We start from the raw sequence: 22,705 nt of genomic DNA on the forward strand, positions 1-22,705 counted from the left end.
ACACATCTTTCCATTCCCAACTCCTATCTTTTCCTACAATGCTTTGCCATGTTGCCTTTCCAGTCCATCCATTCCATTCTGGAAATATCTATCAGGGACCTCCCACATGTCAGCCTTGCTCTCCACATATGTGTTGCTGGTCAACACAAAGTCCTACCCTCCACAGACTAACAAACTTGCAAGGATGTTTAGAGATATGTTCATGCGATGGATGAAGCAGTAGGGTCACAACATAGAGTAGTTAGGGAATGATATGTAGGATTCTCTCCACGGAGTGTGCAAAGGGGCATTTTGAGGGGCAGTGCTTAACTAGACCTGAATGGGGAGAAGAAATCTATGTGCTGATGGTTGAGGCAAAATAGTACTGGGAAGGAGACAGAAAGGAGTGTAAGTCATACATGGGAAGCTGAAAGAGAGGCTCTGGTCCTTCTTGGGTCTCACCAGCCTCTTGTCCCTTTAACTGGAGAAAGACAATGAATCTAGGGAGCATTTTCCCTGCATTAGAACGAGAAGGGTCACCGTGAAATGCTGATACCGTCACTGCAGCTCAGTGGTTGTCACCACTTGGTTTCTGACAGGGAGAGGTGGCACAATCAGTTGGTTTGTGCAGGTGGGCCACACATCTTGGCCTTGTGTGCTCAAGAAGATCACAGCTGTTACTGCAGAGTGTGCTCATAAAAGGGGATTTTGAAGAAGAGACCGAGATCGACACCAGTCTGAGTGTTAGTGCACTTTTCTTCTGACCTCAGGGTCTTTCCACTCTCTTGTGAAAGCACAAGAGCATGCCATGCATCCTCCTGGTGACACTGGGAAGGAGCTAATGGCAGTAATAGCAGGAGCTATGTACCTGCAGCCAGCAGGCACGCCATGTCGGCTTCTACCCGCCACACCGGTTAGAGCCACGGAGCCAGCGTATTTATTTATATATTTGAGATAAAATAACTATAATGAATATACTAAAGCAATCCACACGTTATCAGTTGGCAAATTACTGAGTACTGCTCTGTGTTGCTATGTTAAGATTTATGGACAAATTGTATAAAATAGCTGTTCTCAAACAACCTACTCAATTTTCTCAAAAATTCTAAACATTCCAGGAACACTCACATGTGTCATCACTGTCATACACATGGGATGCTGCTGTGGCCAACAATCCCTGCTGGAAGCAGAGTACTGATAGTTATCTGTGGGCTGACAGGCCCTCCAGGTGTCAAGGGCAGAAGCTGCTCAGTGGACCATGACCTTCAGGAGCCCTGAGGGTGACTACACTAAAACAGGGAGAAACAGTTGCTGATGGTACTGAAGCCAGCTCAGACTATAGCACAGAGGGAGGCTCCCTTCACAAGACAGTGTCAACTGTACACCACATTACCCACCACAGAGGGAGAAACTAGGAACCAGGAAGTGGGATGAGCCTGGAGAGACAGCAAGGGAAGTAACCATCACCTTATTATATTGTGTGCAAATAGCACTGAAGGACACGGGAGGTGGATGTGGACCATCTGCGTGTATCACTGGAGGACACTGGAGGTGGACATAGGCCATCTTCATGCATCACTGGAGGACATGGGAGATGGATGTGGACCATCTTCATGCATCACTGGACGTAGGCCATTTGTGCACATCACTGAAGGACACAGGAGGTGGACATAGAGGAGCTCTTGGCTTACATTACGCCTTTGCTATAGAAGCCATGACCCATGATCCCTTACCCCCCATGTTACCTGGTGGAAGCTCTCTGATGGGTTGTCCTTACTGTGGACTAAACATAGTCACCACAGTGAGACTCTGAAGACTGCTGCCCCAAGGATCACAGTTTTAGGTCACAGTCAGGTGTTTCACAACTGAAGGGAAGCTGGTTGCATGCATCTGCAGAGGGGTGTCTTTCTGGCCTGGGACATCTCTCTATTGAACAATTTGCAGTCATTCTGCTGCTCCTTCCTAGCAGCATCTGCTTCCAATGTTCTCCCAGAAGAATACAGCTGTGAAAATGGAGTCTACAGTGAAATTTGAAAGCTACCAGATGCCAAACATGGGTCCTCAAACTCCTGCAGCCATCTGCCCAGTGAGCTTCAGGAAGTTTCATACGTAATAACCAGGCCCAGGAGGGCAGTGGCCAGGTGCTGCTTGCTCCTCTAGGCCCACCATGTAAAGAACATGTGTCCAGTGAGTGACAACTCATGTTCATTGTGGTCCCCCTCTGAGGCCAGCTCTCATTAATGTCACTTTGAGCAAGTGACTTTGAGCAAGTGACCCTGGGAATGGCTCAAATCCCTTCTGCATGACTTTAAAGGCCCGTGAGTGGCCGAGAAGCAGAGATGCCAAAGGGACCCTGCATGAGGAAGGGGAGGGGCTTCTTACCTGTTTGTGTTGCTCTTCTTCCTGGGACCTTCTGGTCTCACCATGTCTACTTGGCGCGTGACAGCTGAGATGGTATTTGTTATTAGGTGCAAAAATTCACCATCAACATCTCTGTCAACGTAAGATTTACCTTGTGATAAGACCTCGCTGTCTAGGTCATTCCAATCATGATCTCCAAAGAGGGTCCAGGCAAACATCTCTCTGTGTCTCTCCCTCTCCTCTCTCTCTCTCTCTCTCTCTCTTTCTCTCTCTCTCTCTCTCTCGTGTGTGTGTGTGTGTGTGTGTGTGTGTGTGTGTGTGTGTGTGTGTGTGTGTGTTGTGGGGGGAGGGAGGGAGAGAAAGAGACTCATAGGCCAGGTAGTAGGTACTGCTAAGTGTTTGCGCTTAGGGACATATGAGTGTGGTCATCTTGCCTTTTGCAGTGTGGGGCCTGCCACTTCCCTCACAGATTTTTTTTTTTAATTTTATTTTAGTTGGTACCTAGTCCATGTGACATCTTTGCAAATTAAATGAGTGGATAGAGCACTAGGCATTTGTCTCCTAAAACATTTACTCCCTTTTTCATGTCCCAAGGCTCTTCTCACCCATGGTGTATTTACAAATACACAACACAGCCATAGTCCTGTGTGTCCAGCCCTCTTGGCTGTTTTCTGGATGTCCAGCATCTCTGTGTCCCTGCTTGGCTCCGTGACCGCCATTCTACTTTAATTCTCTGAAAGCAACATATTTTGTTTGTGTTTTAACCTGTACTTGGGTGGGGGCCGTGTGCTGTGTGTTTGCCTCTGCCAGTTCATTTGTAAGCACCATCAAGTGACCAAGCGTTGGGGGTGAAATTAGACAGGCAGGAAAGCTGACTGAAGGTCCTATCTGGGATGAACGAATGGGAAGGGGCCTCGCTCACTGCTCAGGTCTTCAAGTCACTGCCTGGGACACTGCAGTGCAGGAGGCTGCCTGCCTGGATTTGCTGGGAACAATGCAGGGGCATACCCAGGGCCCTGGGCCTCGCCCTGCTGCCTGCTCTATGCTGGCTCTGTGCTCCTCCTGTCCTGCCACTGCTCTGGGCCTGCAGAGAGGGAGAGTGACGGGCCCCCACCAGCGTGTTGTTCAGGCTGTCTGGGCACACAAAGGCCCATTTCGGGTGACTGGCAGGTACTTGCCCTCTGCCTCCTGCTGAGCTATTGGTGAGCCTTCCTGTTCTCTGATTTTAAGCTGTTCCTGGCCTGAATGTTAATATGTATGGTCCAGTACATGGGAGAAATTGTAGCATTTAACCCCTTCCTCAATGAGTCTGTATGCAGTGTGATGATTAAAACTCCCAGAAAACTCCCTATGTGGGGTTGAATACACGGACAGTGGAGCTGCATCCAAGATCTTCCCTCCACGCAGTAACACCGAATATCTTCCTTGTGGCACAAGTCTTCCTCATGTCTTCATGACTTAGCTGGTGTGAGGTCTGAGTATGGAACCTGAGAAGGACCCTGACATGTGTTTGTGGATGCCTACTCACATAGGTAAGTTCAGGCAGCTACCCCAAAAAGCTTTTTAAAAAATACTTATCAGAGGGGGCTAGGGAGATAGTTCAGTTCTTAAAGTACTTACTATGAAGTGCCATGACCTGATTTCAGATCTCCAGCACCATTTGTGTAAAATGCCAGGCATGGTAGCACACACCTATAGCCCCATGGCTGGATAGTCAGAGATGGGACAGCTCATCCAGCTAAATCAGTGAGCTTCAGCTTCTGTGAGAGGCTAGCAACCTAAGTTCAGACCCCCAGAGCCCAGATAAAGAGCCAGATGCTGCAGTATACATCTGTAATCACAGCACTCCCAACTGAGCCTGTGGCTTGGAGACCATGCAGGCTTGTCTCCTTTGTGTGAGCAGTGCAATGGAAAACCCCAGTAGACACAAGACTCCAGCCCTTTCCCTATCATGGCAAACTAGGTAACTTGGCAAAGCCTAGTTTACCAGAGACCTGCCACAGTCTGTTCAAGCCCATGGACCTGAACAGCAAATGCCAATGAAATCACCATTAGGGGTGAGCTGGGAGCTTTCCATGAGCATCATTTGGTGTGTGTGTGTGTGTGTGTGTGTGTGTGTGTGTGTCTGTGTGTCTGTGTGTGTGTGTACCGTGAGTTGTCCTGGGTTTGGACTTCAGGAGCCTTCACATCCACTTGCTTTTATGAGACAGGATTTCCCACAGTCCTGGAACTCATCAAGGAGGCTGATCTGCTTGGTCACTGAGCTGTAGGAGCCCACCTGTCCCCATACCCTCAGCACTGTAATTATAATCAGACATCATCACATGTGGGTTTTCCATGTAGACCCAGGGGCTCAGACTTATATCTAGCATATACAAGGCCCTAGGGTCAATTCCTGGTACTGAGACAAATAAACATAAACTTATCTTAATTCCCACCATCACAGTGGTCACTGTCTTTGTCCCAAGGGTAGTGGTGCTCCAACAGAGACTTGTCCTGGATTTTCCAACAAGTTAGATAAACAAAGAGCCCCTGTGTGATGAGTCAGTGACATCTATATAGTCTCTGGAGAATATTTTCTCTGTGGAGAAAGGAAGCAAGGATTTGGGAGAGGAAAGACTTGGGAGATGGGATGCCCTGACACCTGGAGGAAATGCATGTTAGCATCTTTCCAGGGGAGGACTGTGGTGGTCCTTCACATTTTCACTTTCAGCATGTGATATCACAGGACAGTATAAACTCTTTTGAAGGTGTGGAACTTTGCAGGTAGCTCAGCTCCTCTCCTTTACTTGCTGACATTTGGAAAGATTGTGTCCTTGCCCTGCAACTCCGTTAGCCTCGGTGCCTAGAATTTCACAGCCATTCTTTCCTTTCTTCTAAGAAAGTTACCTGCAGGAAAGATGCTGAGAGTTTGTTAGCAAGTCTCTCCAAGGAAGACAGTTGAGTTTATAGTAGGGAGAGATATTACCCTTATCAGCAAGAGTAGACTACCTGTCTCTGCCTGATGGGGGATAGATACCTTCACTGAGATGGAGCCTGCCCCTGCACCAAGATCACACTGCCACCTGTGATGGGCCTTTCATAACTCCAGCTACTCTGGAAGGTCCTGTACACTAGCAGCCTTCACAGTTTGTTCCAGCCTATAATTAAGGGCTCCCCATAAATAAGACTTTGGCACAAAAATTGGAATGGCCTTGGAATTAGATCTCCAAACCACAACCTTTGTCCTGTGTGGTGTTGGCTAGAGCTTGCTGGTTATCAGCCAGGAGGTAGGGAACAGGGACATTGTCACAGACCAAGCCAATATGTATCCCACCTTAGCTAGTGACCACCCATCTCTATGGGGATGGGCAGAACTTCCCTTAAGTAGCCTGGTGTAGTGACAATATCTGTAGTTGCCCACAGGCGTGGGTTTGGGTCTGGGTGTGGACACTGTGGGCTTTTAGCAGGCTGCTTTCTCAGGTCAATGATGGGACTTCACATCCCGCCAGGCATACTCGGTGAAGCATCTCATGATTGCTCCACATGATAGAGTCATGGAAATAAGTCAGTGTGGGAAAATAATAAGCAATTGATTAAAATTGAGGAGATGGTTGATGAGAAGATATTCCTGGGTGATTCATGTTAAGTGTGGAAAATCAGGGCATCCCCTGTGTTGTAACTGAGGAGCTCTCACAGTGGACAAAACAGCTCCATACCTAACAATTAATATGCAAATGAGCCAATGCTCAGCTATGGGGGGAGTCAGGAATCCAGCTGGGGTGCACCCATCCTCTCCATTCCCCATTCAGGGATCCTGAAAACCCATTCCATATAGACCTGGCAGAATGTGCAGCTGCTACATCAACTTTGGCTGATATTTAAATGAGTTTCTGACACATGTGAGGAGGAACGAAAAACATCATATCTACTGGGGAGCCCTTGCAGGTTGAGGATGAGACAAAGCACTGGTACCTTTCCAGGGCTTCTCCAAAGAAGACAGTGCCCAGATTCCCTTCAACAGCTACTGGGAGACACTGGGCTTGGGGTCTTTGCAACATCAAGGTTCAAAGCCCTAGCACACAGGAGCTCAGAAGTAACCCCAGTTCCTGTACATATGAACAACATGTATTTTGTGGTGCGCCGTCAGAGGTAAAACTAAACCCACTGAGCGGGGAGTGGTACATGCCTTTAATCCCAGCACTCAGGAGGCAGCAGCAGGCAAATCTCTGTCAGTTCGAGGCCAACCTGGTCTACAGAGCTAGTTCCAGGACAGGCTCCAAAATTACACAGAGAAAACTTATCTCCAAAAACAACAAAAAACCTAAACCTATTGAGACCCCCAGCCTGAGCAAGCAGTTGAGAGACCACTATTTCCTCTGACCACTGATGCAGCTGGCAAAGTCATCTTGTGGCAATGGCTGACTTAACAGAGTGTGGCCTCATGTTTAGATGGACTGTTCTCAGTTGAGGTTTATAGTCCTGTCATGTGGCCCAACTCAGGGAGACTTTTTGGGTAGACCATGGTGTTGGCTTGCATGAACACAAAAAACAGGGCCAACCTTCCCTGAGTGTTTTCTGATATAGTCTCTTAATTGGATGAATTCCACCTCAGCCAAGGAAGCTGATTTTAGTCACCCTAGAGGAAAGTTCTGAGTCAAGGGCTCTCTGCAAGCATGCTGGGAAGGGGTAGGCCCACTTTCTAAACCATAACAAGCTTCTGTGTGAATTTTGCTTCCTGAGCCTAGAGCATTGACACCAGTCATAGCTGGTGGAACAAGGTAAATTGAAAAAGGATGGGAGGAACTTCCGGGAGTGGCTCTGAGTATATTAGACCTGCCTATTCACGCAGGACCACCCATAATTTCTACCTGCCTGGTCTCCGACCCCCACCACCAGTCCTCTACTGGGGTTCCGGGCCCCTCCCGAGATCCACCTATCTCTGAGGGACCACTCTTGAGTTCCTACCAGCAGGATCCTTGACCCCCATCACCAGTCTTCTGCTGAAGCCTGATCGCTGACCCCCATCACTGGGCCCCTGCCTGTGGAGAAACCTCCTAGAGAGCTTGGACCACCCAGAGCTACAGACATCGAACCTGACCCACCTGAGCCCACTGGGTAAATACCATAGAGAGAGGGAGAGACCCCACCAACACCTACTGGAAGAAGCTATGGGAAGACAGCAATACAAGAAGCACCTAACAACAGAAAGACAAGCATGACACCACCAGAATCTAGGGAATCTACACCAACTAGAATGGAACAAAACAAAGCTAATAAAGCAGAAGAGAACGACTTAAAAATTATCATCATAAAAATGATAGAGGACCTCAAAGAAGATGTGAGAAAATCCCTTAAAGAAATGGAAGAAAAAACAAATAAAAAATTGGAAGAAATGAACAAATCTCTTAAAGAAAGTACAGAAAGCCAAGAAAAAAACAAATAAGCATGTGAAACAAACAAGCAGGACTTGAAAACTGAAATAGAGAAAATAAAGACAACATAAACCGTAGGAATGCTGGAAATAGAAAAACTGGGCAAATGATCGGGAATTACAGATGCAAGCATAACCAACAGAATTCAAGAGATGGAAGAAAGAATCTCAAGAGTGGAAGATAAACTAGAGGAAATAGATTCATCGACCAAAGAAAATCATAAATCCAACAAATCCTTAACACATAAATCCAACAAATCCTTAACACAAAACATCCAGGAAATGTGGGACACCGTGAAAAGGCCAAACCTAAGAATACTAGGCATAGAGGAAGGTGAGGAAGCCCAGCTCAAAGGTGCCAAAAATATATTCAACAAAATCATTGAGGAAAACTTTCTCAATCTGAAGAAGGACATGACCATGGAAGTACATGAAGTATACCGAACACCAAATAGACTGGACCAAAGAAAAAAGACTCCTCCACATATAATAATCAAAATACCTATCATACAGAATAAAGAAAGAATATTAAGAGCAGCGAAGGAAAAAGGACAGGTAACATATAGAGGCAGACCTATCAAAATTACACCTGACTTCTCCATGGAAACCCTCAAGGCCAGAAAGTCCTGGATAGATGTTCTACAAGTACTAATAGTTCATGGATGCCAGTCCAGGCTACTATACCCAGCAAAACTTTCAATCACTGTAGATGGAGAACGCAAGATATGTAATGACAAAGCCAGATATTCACAATACGTATCTACAAATCCAGCCCTACAGAAAGTATTGGAAGGAAAAATTCCAACCCATGGAAGTTAACTACACTCACAAAAACATAGGCAACGGATAATCCCACTACACCAGAAACCAAGGGTAAAGCAGGACAAATATATTCACAATACCACTGCCAACAACAAACCTAAAACAAACAAGCATTAACAATCAATGGTCCTTACCCTCAACATTAATGGTCTTAACTCACCTATAAAAAGACACAAGATAACAGAATGGATATGAAGACAGAATCCATCCTTCTGCTGCATACAAGAAACACATCTAAGCTTCAACGATAGACATCAGGGTAAGGGCTTGGGAAAAGATCTTCCAATCAAATGGAACCAAGAAGCAAGCAGGTGTGGCTATCCTAATATCTAACAAGTTAGACTTCAAACCAAAATTAATCAAAAGAGAAGAAGATAGTCATTTCGTATTCATCGCAGGAGAAATCCATCAACACAAAGTCTCAATTCTGAACATCTATGCCCTAAATGCAAAGGCACCCACATTCGTAAAAGAAATGCTACTAAAACTCAAAGCTCACATAATACCTCACACACTTATAGTGGGAGACTTCAACACACTACTCTAGACAGGACCACCAGTCAGAAACTTAACAAAGAAACAAAAGGACTAACAGAAGCTATGTCTCAACTGGGTTTAACAGACATCTATAGAACATTCCATCCAAACACAAAAGAATATACCTTCTTCTCTGCTCCACATGGAACCTTCTCTAAAATCGACCACATACTAGGTGGCAAAACAAACCTCAACAGATAGAAGAGAATTGGAATAGTCCCCTGTATCTTATCAGACCACCATGCTTTAAAATTGGAATTCAACAACAACACAAATCGCAGAAAACCTACTAACTCATGGAAACTGAACAATGTGCAATTGCACCACACCTGGGTCAAAGAAGAAATAAAGAAAAAAATTAAGGACTTTCTAAAATTCAGCGAGAATGAGGACACAACATACCCGAACTTATGGGACACCTTGAAAGCAGTGTTACGAGGGAAGTTCATTGCACTAAGTGCCCATATGAAGAAAACAGATGATAGTCACATTAGAGAATTAACAGCACAACTGAAAGCCTTAGAACAAAAAGAAGCAAACTCACCCTGGAGGAGTAGATGCCAGGAAATAATCAACTTGAGGGCTGAAATCTACAAAATAGAAACCAGGAAAACAATACAAAAAAATCAATGCAACAAAGAGTTGGTTTTTTGAGAAAATCAACAAGATAGACAAACCTCTAACGAAAAAGCAGAGAGAGAACATGCAAATTAACAAAATCAGAAATGAAATGGGGAACATAACAACAGACACAGAGGAAATCCAGACAATTTTCAGGTCATACTTTGAAAACCTATACTCCACAAAATTTGAAAATTCAAAGGAAATGGACAAATTTCTGGATAACCAAAATTAAAATCACTTACCAAAATTATATCAAGAACAGACAAACAACTTAAATAGACCTATAACCCACAATGGAATAGAAGCAATCATCGAAAACCTTCCAACCAAAAAAAAGCTCAGGGCCAGATGGCTTCAGTGCAGAATTCTACCAGAAATTCAAGGAAGAACTAATATCAATACTCCTCAAATTTTTCTACACAATAAAAACAGAAGGCTCATTACCAAACTCTTTCTACGAGGCCACAATAACCTTGGTACCCAAGCCTCACAAAGACACAACTAAGAAAGAAAACTACAGGCCAATATCCCCGATGAACATTTATGCAAAAATACTCAATAAAATACTGGCAAACCGAATCTAAGAATACATCAGAGAAATCATCCACCATGTCCAAGTAGGCTTCATCCCTGGGTTGCAGGGATGGTTTCACATATGAAAATCTATCAACATGATCCACCATATAAACAAATTGAAAAAGAAAAACCATATGATCAATGATCATCTCCCTAGATGCTGAAAAAGCCTTTGACAAAATTCAACACCTTTTCATGATAAAGGTCTTGGAGAGATCAGGGATAACATGAACATACCTAAACATAATAAGAGTAGTATAGAGCAAACCAACATCAAACTGAATGGAGAGAAGCTTAAGGCAATTCCTCTAAGATCAGGAACAAGACAAGGCTGCCCTCTCTCTTCATATCTCTTCAATATTGTACTTGAAGTTCTAGCTAAAGCTATAAAACAACAAAAGGAGATCAAGGGGATCCAAATTGGAAAGGAAGAAGTCAAACTGTCTCTATTTGCAGATGATATGATAGTTTACATAAGTGACACAATAAACTCTACCAGGGAACTCGTACAGCTGATAAACACCTTCAGCAAACTAGCAGGATACAAGATAAACTCAAAAAAAAATCAGTAGCCCTAATTTATTCAAACGACAAAGAGGCTGAGAAAGAAATCAGAGAAATATCACCTTTTACAATAGCCACAAGCACCATAAAGTATCTTGGGTAATGCTTACCAAACAAGTAAAATACCTATATAATAAGAACTTTGTGGCTCTAAAGAAAGAAATTAAAGAAGATACAAGAAAATGCAAAGATCTCCCATGTTCTTGGATAGGTAGGATAAATATAGTAAAAATGGCAATCTTGCCAAAAGCAATCTACAGATTCAATGCAATCCCCATTAAAATCCCACCACAATTCTTCACTGACCTTGAAAGGATAATAATCAACTTTATATGGAAAAATAAAAGACCCAGGATAGCCAAAAGCAGGCACCACCATCCCTGACTTTAAGCTCTACTACATAGCTATAGTTCTGAAAACAGCCTGGTATTGGTACAAAAATAGACATGTAGACCAATGGAATCGAACCAAAAAACCTGATATTAACCCACACACCTATGAACACCTGATTTTCGACAAAATAGCTAAAAGAATACAATGGGGGGGGGGAGAAAAGCATCTTCAACAAATGGCGCTGGCACAATTGGATAAGGGTGTGTAGAAGACTGCAGATAGACCCATGTCTGTTGCCATGCACAAAACTCAAGTCCAAATGGATCAAAGACCTCAAATTCAATCCAGCCACACTGAACTTCTTAGAAGAGAAAGGAGGTACCCTTGAACAAATTGGTATAGGAGACCACTTCCTGAACATAACTCCAGGAACACAGACAATGAGGTCAACGATTAATAAATGGGACCTCTTCAAACTGAGAAGCTTCTGTAAGGCAAAGGACACAGTGGACAAGACCAAATGGCAGCCCACAGACTGGGAAAAGATTTTCACCAATCCTACATCTGACAAAGTGCTGATCTCCAAAATATACAAAGAACTCAAGAAATGAGTCAACAAAACATAAAATAACTCTATGAAAAAATGGGATAAAGAAGTGAAGAAAGAATTCTCAATAGAGGAAATCAAAAAGGCTGAAAGACACTTAAGAAAGTGCTCAACATTCCTAGCTATCAGGGAAATGCAAATCAAAACAACTTTGAGATACCATCTTATTCCTGCCAGAATGGCTAAAATTAGAAACACCAATGACAACTTATGCTGGAGAGGATATGGAGAAAGGGGAACATTCCTCCACTGCTGGTGGGAGTGCAAACTCGTACAGCCATTTTGGAGATCAGTATGGCGGTTCCTCAGGAAAATGGGAATTAGTTTACCACAGGACACAGTCCCCCTCTTAGGCATATACCCAAATGATCCACATCCATGCAACAAAGACATGTGCTCAACTATGTTCATAGCAGCATTATTTGTAATAGCAAGAACCTGGAAGCAACCTAGATGCCCTCAATTGAAGAATGGCTAAAGAAGATGTGGCACATCTACACAATGAAATACTACTCTGCAGAAAAGAATAATGGAATCTTGAAATTTGCAGGCAAGTGGATGACACTTGAAGAAACCATCCTGAATGAGATAACCCAGTCACAAAAAGAGGAATATGGTATGTACTCACTCATATATGGATTTTAGACCTAGACCAAAGGATCACCAGCCTACAATTCACACCACCAGAGGAACTAGGATACAAGGTGTATTCTAAGAGATTCATATAAGGTCCCTCATAAAAGGGCAAAGGGACAAGTCCCTGAGAACACAGGGGGAAGTGGGGGGCAATGAATGGAGAGAGAAGTAGGAGAAAGAGAAGGGGAGGAGAAGAAAGCACGTGGGACTAGGAAGATTGAGTCAGGATAGTAATAGTAATAGAAGACAGAAGAGAGAGAGACAGATATATATATATATATATATATATATATATATATATATATATATATATATATAGAGAGAGAGAGAGAGAGAGAGAGAGGGCAAATATAAAAGAGGGAGCCATTATTGGTTTGAAGAGAAAACTGAACCTAAAGAAAGGTCTAGACATCTACAAGACTGCTGCCAACTAACAATTTGAGCAACCATGGAAAAGCTACCGTAAATGCCCTTCCCAGATAGTGAGATCAACAACTAACTTATCCACCATCATGGAGCCCTCATCTAGTACCTGTTGGAAACAGAAGCAAACACCCATACATAACTAAACACTGAGTCTAAACTAAAATCCAGATGCAGAGGGAGAGGACAAGACCAGGTTGCAGAAGCACATAGAGACAGCTGACCTGAACAAGGAGGAGTTAATGGGCCCCCAGACTGATAGCTAGGAATCCAGCGAACATGGGTCTCAGCTAGAAGGACTGAGCAGTCTAAGGGACAACAGACAGTGGAACCAGGATGTATTCCTTGTTCACAAAAGGACCTTGTGAACACATCCCCCATGGAGGGATACTGCCTTAACCTAGAGACAGGAGAGAAGTCCTAGTCCCTACTTCAAATGACTTGACAGATTTACATGACCCCACCTGGATGGCATTGCTCTACATGTGGAACTGGGGTGGGGTGATGGGAGAGGAGAGTAGTCAGGGTGCATGTGAGGAGACAGAGGGCAAGAGAAAGGGAGAGGGAACTGGGATCGACATGTAAAATAAAATAAAAAATAAATAAAAACATCATACAACGAATACATGTGTTAAAAATTATAAAGCGTTCACAAACATGTTTAATTGTCAGGTTTTATGTGGGAATTAAAAATGAGAAAAAAGAAAAGAAAAATGATGGGAGGTATGTCCTCAGGCTTCCAGATTCTGCCCCGTGGATGAGGGTGTCAGAGAGGATGGAGTAGGTAGCATCATTTCTGTCCCCTAAATCATGCTGGGTTACCACTTCCCCTTCCCACATCTCGTGTTTGTTTATTTGTTTTTAAAAATTACTTTTAGGTGTGTGTGTGTGTGTGTGTGTGTGTGTGCATTTGTGTGATGTATTCTGGTGTGTGTGTAGTGTGTGTTGTGGGTGTATGTTTGTGTGTGGTATGTTGTGGGTATGTGTATTGTGGTATGTGTGTGGTATGTGCTGTATGTGTGTATTGTATGTGTATATGTGTATTGTGTGTGGGGGTAATGTGTGTGTGTGTGTGTGTGTGTGTGTGTGTGTGTATACTTGTATGAAGTTCCCCATGGAGGTCAGAAGTATCAGATTCCCTGAAGCTAGAGTTACAGGAAGTTGGGAACTGCCTGATGTGGATGCTGAGAATCAAAATCAGGTTCTTTGCAAGAGAAGTACAGGATTTTACTCACCTGAGTCGTCTCTCTAGCCTCTCCCCTGCTCCCAGTCTGGTTTTAAATATGTGGCTTTTGCTCTGGGGCTCTTCTGAGTGATAGGGAAATCCTGTTAGGGAAGCACAGCTCGATCACTTACTCCCTGACTTTTGTATCATCTCAACTCAGGGCTTACATCCACAGCCCAAATTCTGAGCTGTTTCTTCAGCTCCAAAACTGAGAAGGATGCTCTTTACCTACCAAGGACCAGAGAGCGATGAAGTCTCTGGTCTTTTAGGAGTGAGAAGGATAAGCTGCTTCAGGAGTGGAGCAGCTCTGTCCCCTCTGTCCCTGCAGAGCACAGGCCAGCAGAGGAGCTGCTCTTCACATCTCCTTACTCCTGTACTTGGGCTGAGAGATGCCAAGGTCTGTCTTCAGCGGCACTCAGTGGAGTCCTCACCACACCTTAGTGTTTCTTGACAATTCTGTGATCTTTCAGCATGACCTCAGTCACCCAGAAGAGCCCCAGAAGAGGCTAGGATTTAAAACCAGACTTGGAGGAAGGAGGCTGGGCAGATGGCTCTGCAGGTAAGAGCTTTGGAGAATAGTTTCAGTGAGATCCCTCTTTCTCGATTTTGGAAGAGCATGGTTACTCTGAGAAATGTAACTGCCTGACCCTTACTTAGTTCTTGCTTTGTCCTTTTGAGGGGAGCTGGTGGTGTGGACGGATAGACCCTTGTTCCACCTATCCGTGGCTCTCCCGTAAGTACCTTGAACACGGGCTGTGAGTTCCACACTCACTGACTCCTGGAAGCCTCATTTCACACCACTCCTTTCTGTTGAAGCGTGACACTCAAATTTGAGATGGGAGCAGAGATCAACAGCCCCTGTCAGCCGCTGTCAACCCAGGTGTGACAGTGCCGTCTTCCTAAATTGCTGCTAATCTTCCCGAGCCCCCTCTCTCTGCACCCTCCATCGAGCTGTTTGCTCACATTCTGTTAACACTTGAAATTTCCCCTCCGAGGTGTCACTGTTTGCCATTTAGTAAGTAGGAGGAACCGGGAGAGCAGCTCAAGCCCCGGATTTGGGGAACTGGAGAAAGCTGATTAGCTATTCAGGGAGAATAATCTTATTGAGAGAGCAAGAGCTGCATAAAGAATACCATTCCCTTCCCAGTAACAATCTTCTAATTATGTTGTCAGGCTCACTGTTCAGTTCTCCCCCGTGACGTTAAGAAACCCACTTCTATGTTAAGAAAGAGATTTCCAGTTTCTGATGCTGTTTGCTGATTTTTTTTTATTATTGTTTAAAGAATATGTATGTATTAAAGCAAACATTAGAAAGTGATTCACGTGTAGTGTAATCAGGAGTGAGGAGGCACTCAGGCCTCTGTGGGGGTAGGGAGGAAGGGGTGCCCCGTGGGGTGCTCAGGAGCCCAGGAATTAAGAGGGGGGTGAAGATTGTACAATTCTACGCAAGCAAGCAAGTGTGCAGCTTCTGTGCAGCAGCAGAATGCAGTTGCAAAGTGATGCAGGTCAGGAGTGGAGTGGACGCAGCCCAGAGGTACATTACACAACATCGCAGCACATTGGTCCTGTTCTGTGGGGAATACTGTCCTGTACTCCACCCTGAAGAGGGAAGAACCTCAGACTGCCAAACCCCAGACCCCATGCTTGCCCCCACTCCCACCTTCTGGTAGGAGCATATTATAGGCCTGAGAGCATGCAGACAGGGTACCAAAGACAGACTTTGTAGTGTAGGCTGGTGAACAGCAAGTTTAATTAGGGCTGCACACAGGAGCATTGTATCACTGAGAAAAATGTCTTAGTAACTGGTAACCGCTTTTGTGTTCTGAAGTGTGTGTTGGGGGCGTGGCCCAGGGCCTCTTTCCCTCCTCTCCATGGTGGGCTGTAGTGGGCCCAGGTCTACTGCAGGCAGCTGTGTGGTTCAGAGTCCAAGGTGGCACCATCCATGGTCATGTCTATTCCACACCAGCCTTCTACAGCACTCTGAGCCAGGACAGCTCCTGGCACATGTGACATTACTAGAGGTGGGAGTAGGTACAGAACATTCCGGAACAATCATGGAAGAAAACTGGGTGGACTGAATGTACAGAAAGCCCTGGCTATTTGTACTTCTCAGGATAACTGGTGTCAGGGAGAGAGGCCTGCAGAAGCCAGTGGGACTGGGACTCAGACCAGAAAAAAGTAGGTAGAGACTTGGTCCAAGAACCAGGAAGGCAGAATGGCCTCATTTTCCTGCCAGGTCGGGTGACAGGAGTCATGATAGCACTGAGTCTACCCTGAGAGCTGTGTGGACCCTTGTCCCTGTGGCAGAGATAAGGTAGCAAGGCCCAGCAGTACCGTTCAGTCTGGCCGTCTGTCAATCCTCAGAGCTGCAGAAGACACCGTGGGAGGGGGAGGGGGAGGGGGGAGGGAGAAGGGGGAGAGGAAGAGGATATGGGGAGGGGGAGGGGAAAGGGAAGGGAGAAGGAGAAAAGGAGAGGGTAGGGTGAGGGGGAAGGAGTAGGGGGTAGGGGAGGGGAGGGGTAGGGGAGGGGGAGGGGAGGGGGAGGGGGAGGGGGGAGGGAGCATGCAGGAATAAATGTGCTCTTTGTTATAAGAAGTTAAGACTTCCCAGGAGGTTCCAGGTAGGCAGAAGTAAGCATGCTTGCTCACCAAGGTGACCCCTTGCAGCTGTGAGGATAAAAGCAGGCCTCTCTCACTGCAGAGAAGAGCAGAGCTACATTAAAGGGGCTGTAAGGCCACCAGGCATGTCCCCCACCTTTTGACACCATACGGTGCCATTGCCATTTACACAGTTTAGACTCATTAAGTTAGTTTGTAATTTTGAATGGGGATACATTGATAGCTATCCTGGGCCCCAAGCAGCTGCATGGCTGCAGGGTGGACACACTTGGTTAGAAGAAAGGGTCCAGAACATAGTAGGTCTACCAGAATGTAGTAGAGACTCTATGGATCATGAGCTTCCTTTAGTGAACTGGCTCACAGTCTGAAAGGACTTCCTCATGCTCATTTTCATTTTGTCTCTCCTCTTGTTTTATTTTGAGTGAGCAATGAGTGCACAGATTTCAGTAGACAAAAAGATAGCAAACCTGAAATGTTGGGGCTCTGCCTTCCCGGTTGCCAATCTCAGCCCTTCCTGTCTTCTCTTTTCAGACTGGGCAGAAAGCTAGGCAGGGAGCTCAGGCCACCCTGAGCTCCAGGCTGTGGAGGAAGACCTCACCTGGGAGCAACCTTTGTCGGATTTGTGGACAAGCCTTAGGCTGGCTTTGTGGTCTCTTTCTTCGTTAACTTGTTTATATTCTGCCTGATGCTGACTGCAATGGGTCCCTTTAAACATGTATATTTCTCACACATGCGAGTAGAGTTAAAAGATAAATTTCCTGAAGTATTTCTGGGTCAAGATTGCATGCATTTATGTTTTTAAAAGATTTCACTGACACATACTGATTATGCATTTATAGGGTACAATGTGGTAATTCAATACTTGGATACATCTGTAATGACACTAACGCTGTGAACTCCACAGCCATTTATGTCTGTGTGTTTCTAGCCTTCAAGATCCTTTCCTTGAGTTCTTTATGAAATACAAAGTAATTTGTGACCTCAAACCACCCTGCTATGCTGAAGTGCATGAGAGCCCAGTCCTTCCAGATGACTGTTTTGTCACCTGTCACTCAGACCCCAGGGACTGACCACTTGTTCTCTGCAGATCTATACCAGGGACCCCATGAGAGTGTGGCCTCAGCCTGCCCACTCCCCCACACCAGCTCAGCCTGCCTGCCCACTCACCCCCCACACCAGCTCAGCCTGCCTCCCCACTCCCCCCACACCAGCTCAGCCTGCCTCCCCACTCCCCCACACCAGCTCAGCCTGCCTCCCCACTCCCCCCCACACCAGCTCAGCCTGCCTGCCCACTCCCCCACACCAGCTCAGCCTGCCTCCCCACTCCCCCCACACCAGCTCAGTCTGCCTCCCCACTCCCCCCACACCAGCTCAGCCTGCCTCCCCACTCCCCCCACACCAGCTCAGCCTGCCTGCCCACTCCCCCACACCAGCTCAGCCTGCCTCCCCACTCCCCCCCCACACCAGCTCAGCCTGCCTCCCCACTCCCCCCACACCAGCTCAGCCTGCCTCCCCACTCCCTCCCCCACACCAGCTCAGCCTGCCTCCCCACCCCCCCCCACACCAGCTCAGCCTCCCCCACTCACCCCCACACCAGCTCAGCCTGCCCACTCCCCCCACACCAGCTCAGCCTGCCTCCCCACTCCCCCACACCAGCTCAGCCTGCCTCCCCACTCCCCCCCACACCAGCTCAGCCTGTATCCCCACTCCCCCCACACCAGCTCAGCCTGCCTCCCCACTCCCCCCCACACCAGCTCAGCCTGCCTCCCCACTCCCCCCACACCAGCTCAGCCTGCCTGCCCACTCCCCCCACACCAGCTCAGCCTGCCTCCCCACTCCCCCCACACCAGCTCAGTCTGCCTCCCCACTCCCCCCACACCAGCTCAGCCTGCCTGCCCACTCCCCCCACACCAGCTCAGTCTGCCTCCCCACTCCCCCCACACCAGCTCAGCCTGCCTCCCCACTCCCCCCACACCAGCTCAGCCTGCCTCCCCACTCCCCCCCCATACCAGCTCAGCCTGCCCTCCCCCACTCCCCCCCCAAACCAGCTCAGCCTGCCTCCCCACTCCCCCCACACCAGCTCAGCCTGCCTCCCCACACCAGCTCAGTCTGCCTGCCCACTCCCCCCACACCAGCTCAGCCTGCCTGCCCACTCCCCCCACACCAGCTCAGCCTGCCCACTCCCCCCACACCAGCTCAGCCTGCCTCCCCACTCCCCCCCACACCAGCTCAGTCTGCCTCCCCACTCCCCCCACACCAGCCCAGCCTGCCTGCCCACACCAGCTCAGTCTGCCTGCCCACCCCCCCCCACACCAGCTCAGTCTGCCTGCCCACTCCCCCCACACCAGCTCAGCCTGCCTGCCCACTCCCCCCACACCAGCTCAGTCTGCCTCCCCACTCCCCCCACACCAGCTCAGCCTGCCTCCCCCACTCCCCCCACACCAGCTCAGCCTGCCTCCCCCACTCCCCCCACACCAGCTCAGCCTGCCTCCCCACTCCCCCCACACCAGCTCAGCCTGCCTCCCCACACCAGCTCAGTCTGCCTGCCCACCCCCCTCCCACACCAGCTCAGCCTGCCTCCCCACTCCCCCCACACCAGCTCAGCCTCCCCACTCCCCCCACACACCAGCTCAGCCTGCCTCCCCACTCCCCCCACACACCAGCTCAGTCTGCCTCCCCACTCCCCCCACACCAGCTCAGCCTGCCTGCCCACTCCCCCCACCAGCTCAGCCTGCCGCCCCTCCCCCCACCAGCTCAGTCTGCCTGCCCACTCCCCCCCCACCAGCTCAGTCTGCCTCCCCACTCCCCCCACACCAGCTCAGCCTCCCCACTCCCCCCCCACACCAGCTCAGCCTCCCCACTCCCCCCCCACACCAGCTCAGCCTCCCCACTCCCCCCACACCAGCTCAGCCTCCCCACTCCCCCCACACCAGCTCAGCCTGCCTCCCCATACCAGCTCAGCCTGCCTACCCACTTTTTTCTCTGTGCTGAGAGCCATGGCATGTCAGTCCGGTTTAAATTTGCATTCTCTTTTTGTATGCTAAAGTTGGGAGTTTCTGTGAGAGACACATTTGAGTTTCATTTTCCATGACTGTCTACTTTCACCCCTTGGTGACTTTTTTCTCTGGGATGGCTGGTCTTTTGCTCATGGATCTGTAGGTCTTTTTCCACTAGACAAATTAGCACTTCCCAGTAGGAGTTCAAATATTTTGATCTGGTTAGTCATTTGTCTTCTCTCTTTGTTCCTGCTTCTTCTTGTAATTCAAAATTTTCTATTTTTTTTTTTTTTTAATGTAAGGTTAGGCAAAGATTTCTTGAGTATGACACAGATAGCATGGTCCGTAAAAGACAAAAAAAAAAAAAAAAAAAAAGTGTGACAAACTGAATGTCACCAGAATTATGAAGTTCTGTTCTACAAAGAATACTGTTCAGGGAGTGAAAGACAAGGCACAGCCTAGGGAGGAAATCTCTGCTGATCATGTATCTGAATGAAAAAGAAAGAAAGAAAGAGAAAGGCTTGCATTTAGAATATGTAAAGAATTCTCAAACTCAATAACAAAAAGACAAATGACCCAATTAAAAATAGGCAAAAGGTTTCAATAGACATCTCACTGAAGAAGTTCTAATAGCAGCTAATGAACCTGTAAAGACATTCAACGTTATTAATGGACAGGAAAATGATGTAAAAACTATAGGAAGATACATATGCCCATTTGGGTTTCAATGTTATAAAAAAAAAAAAAAAAAAAAAAGGCAACAAGTGTCTCCCAAAGTTTGGGTGGGGATGAAAGAAAACTTGACCTGACAGCCCCTGTAAGGTTTGAGCAAACTGACCATGTAGCTCAGCAATTCTGACTCCTGCTGGAAGGGGCGCCCGGAAACACAGGAATGCAGGCTGGTGGCTGGCATCATGAGCTGGGTGTGCAGAGCTCAAGCTATGACGTGCTCAGGTGTCTGTCAGCAGGTAGATGGGTTTAGGAGGTGCAGAATATCCACAGTGCTTCTGTTCTGGAGAAAAGGAACAAGGGAACGATGCATGCAGTGTCGTGACTGACTAATTCTTCATATGTTCTAGGCAGCAGAAAAGAAAGGAGACAAAAGCATGTGTGTGCCTGTTCATAATAATTTATATGAAAAGCATCCTGGTCCTTACCAGACACAGTGTGATCACACTTCAGGTTTGATGGGCAGGTTGGCACCTTGATTGTCATAGTATCACTTCTGCACAGGCTTTTAGAACTGTCAACCATTTCCTATATGTTGGGTTACTTATATATTCCCACAAAATTTTGTTCAAAGATGAAGAAAACCATGTGTGATAGAAATTTTTTATTTGTTATGTGTGGGGTGGGGCAAGTTGAGACAGTTGGTTCTCTCCTTCTGCCATTTGGGTTCTAGGGATCAAACTCAGGGCCTCAGGCTTGGCAACAAGCACCTTCAGCCACTGAGCCCTCTCATTGGCCCTTAGCAATCTTATTTTGTGAGTTCTAGATCATATGATTTTTTCCACTCTTGTTATGAAAATTATTTCTATCTTTTTTTCTCTAGTTTTTTTTTTTTTTTTTGTTAGCCTAGACAAAGACTCCTCAGCTATGACAGTTAAGATAGATTTTCTTGTGTATATAATTGAACTACTTGGAATTCATTTGGGTACACAGTATAACACGTAAGTTTAGATTTTTTTTCTCAGTTGGACCAACATAACTTGAAAAAAAAAGTCTCTTATACAGGTTTTTGAAATATTATTTGCCAGATAGAAAGTTCCTGTACCATTTCTCAACTTTCTTTTTTGATCTCTCTCTCTCTCTCTCTCTCTCTGTGTGTGTGTGTGTGTGTGTGTGTGTGTGTGTGTGTGTGTGTGTGTCTGCCTGTCTGTCTGTCTCTTTCTTTTTATATAAATGCCTCAGTTTCATCACTGGAGCTTCCAGTGATGTTCAGCCATTTCTTTCTTGCTTTACTTTTTTTTTTTTCCATAAGGACTTTGGAATCAACACTCACATTCAGGCCTTTCCATCACTTCTGTGGGGCAGTACTTAAAATCCCTTAGATATAGCAGTGGCCAAGCTGTGACGTGAACCATCCTCTCTCAGCCTCATGGCCTTCAAATGGCTGAAGATGGATCAGTCTTTCTTCTGAGGTGAGACCCTGGGGCTGGAACATTTGGGGTTAATCTTTTGTGTGTGGGAGTGGGGAGTGCATGTGCACACACATGCTGGGAAACCAGACAAAACCTGAGGTGGCATTCATTTCTCAGGAGCCTTCTCTCTCTCTCCCTCTCCCTCTCTCCCTCCCTCTCTCTCTCTTCTTTCCTTCCTTCCTTCCTTCCTTCCTTCCTTTTTCTTCCTTTCTCTCTCTCCTTTCTTTCTCTCCTTTCCCTTCTTTCTTTTCTTCTTTCCTTTCTTCCTCCCTTCCTCTCTCTCTCCTTTGTCCTTCCTTTCTTTTTCTTCCTTTCTCTTTCCCTCCCTTCCTTCCTTCCTCCCTTCCTTCCTTCCTTCCTTCCTTTCTTTCAGGTTTCTCATTGGCCAGCAGTTAAAAAATTAGATTAGGTTGCAGGCTAGTGAGTCCAGGGGATCTGCCTGTACCCATCTCCATGTACTTAAAGGCTTAGTTTTCATAACTGGTGGGGTGAGGGGAGTGGGCAGCTGTGAAGAGCCAGGATTGCCCTAGAAGAGTCACCTGGTATGTGCGTTTTGGGGCTCAAGGTACCCAGGTTCTTCTGTTTGACACCTGTTTCCCAGGTATATTAGTACTGACAGGAGGGGTGAGTCTATTTCAGCAGTGGGGCATGAGCTGATCTTGCTAGCCCTTGATCCTAAAAATGGAGATTTCATGGAACAGGCAGGAGAGCAAAGGCCATGCAGGGTGGGTCACCCCCCTTCTCTTCCCTGTGCAGTCCAGCCTGGGGTGGGGGCTAAGACACAACATACAAAGGACAAAGACCCCCCTCTCCAGCATGTCAGCATACTTTGAACTGTAGGAAGTAGTC

Source organism: Phodopus roborovskii, unplaced genomic scaffold (genome assembly GCF_943737965.1).
Source record: "Phodopus roborovskii unplaced genomic scaffold, PHOROB, whole genome shotgun sequence".
In the NCBI taxonomy this organism is placed as follows: Eukaryota; Metazoa; Chordata; class Mammalia; order Rodentia; family Cricetidae; genus Phodopus; species Phodopus roborovskii.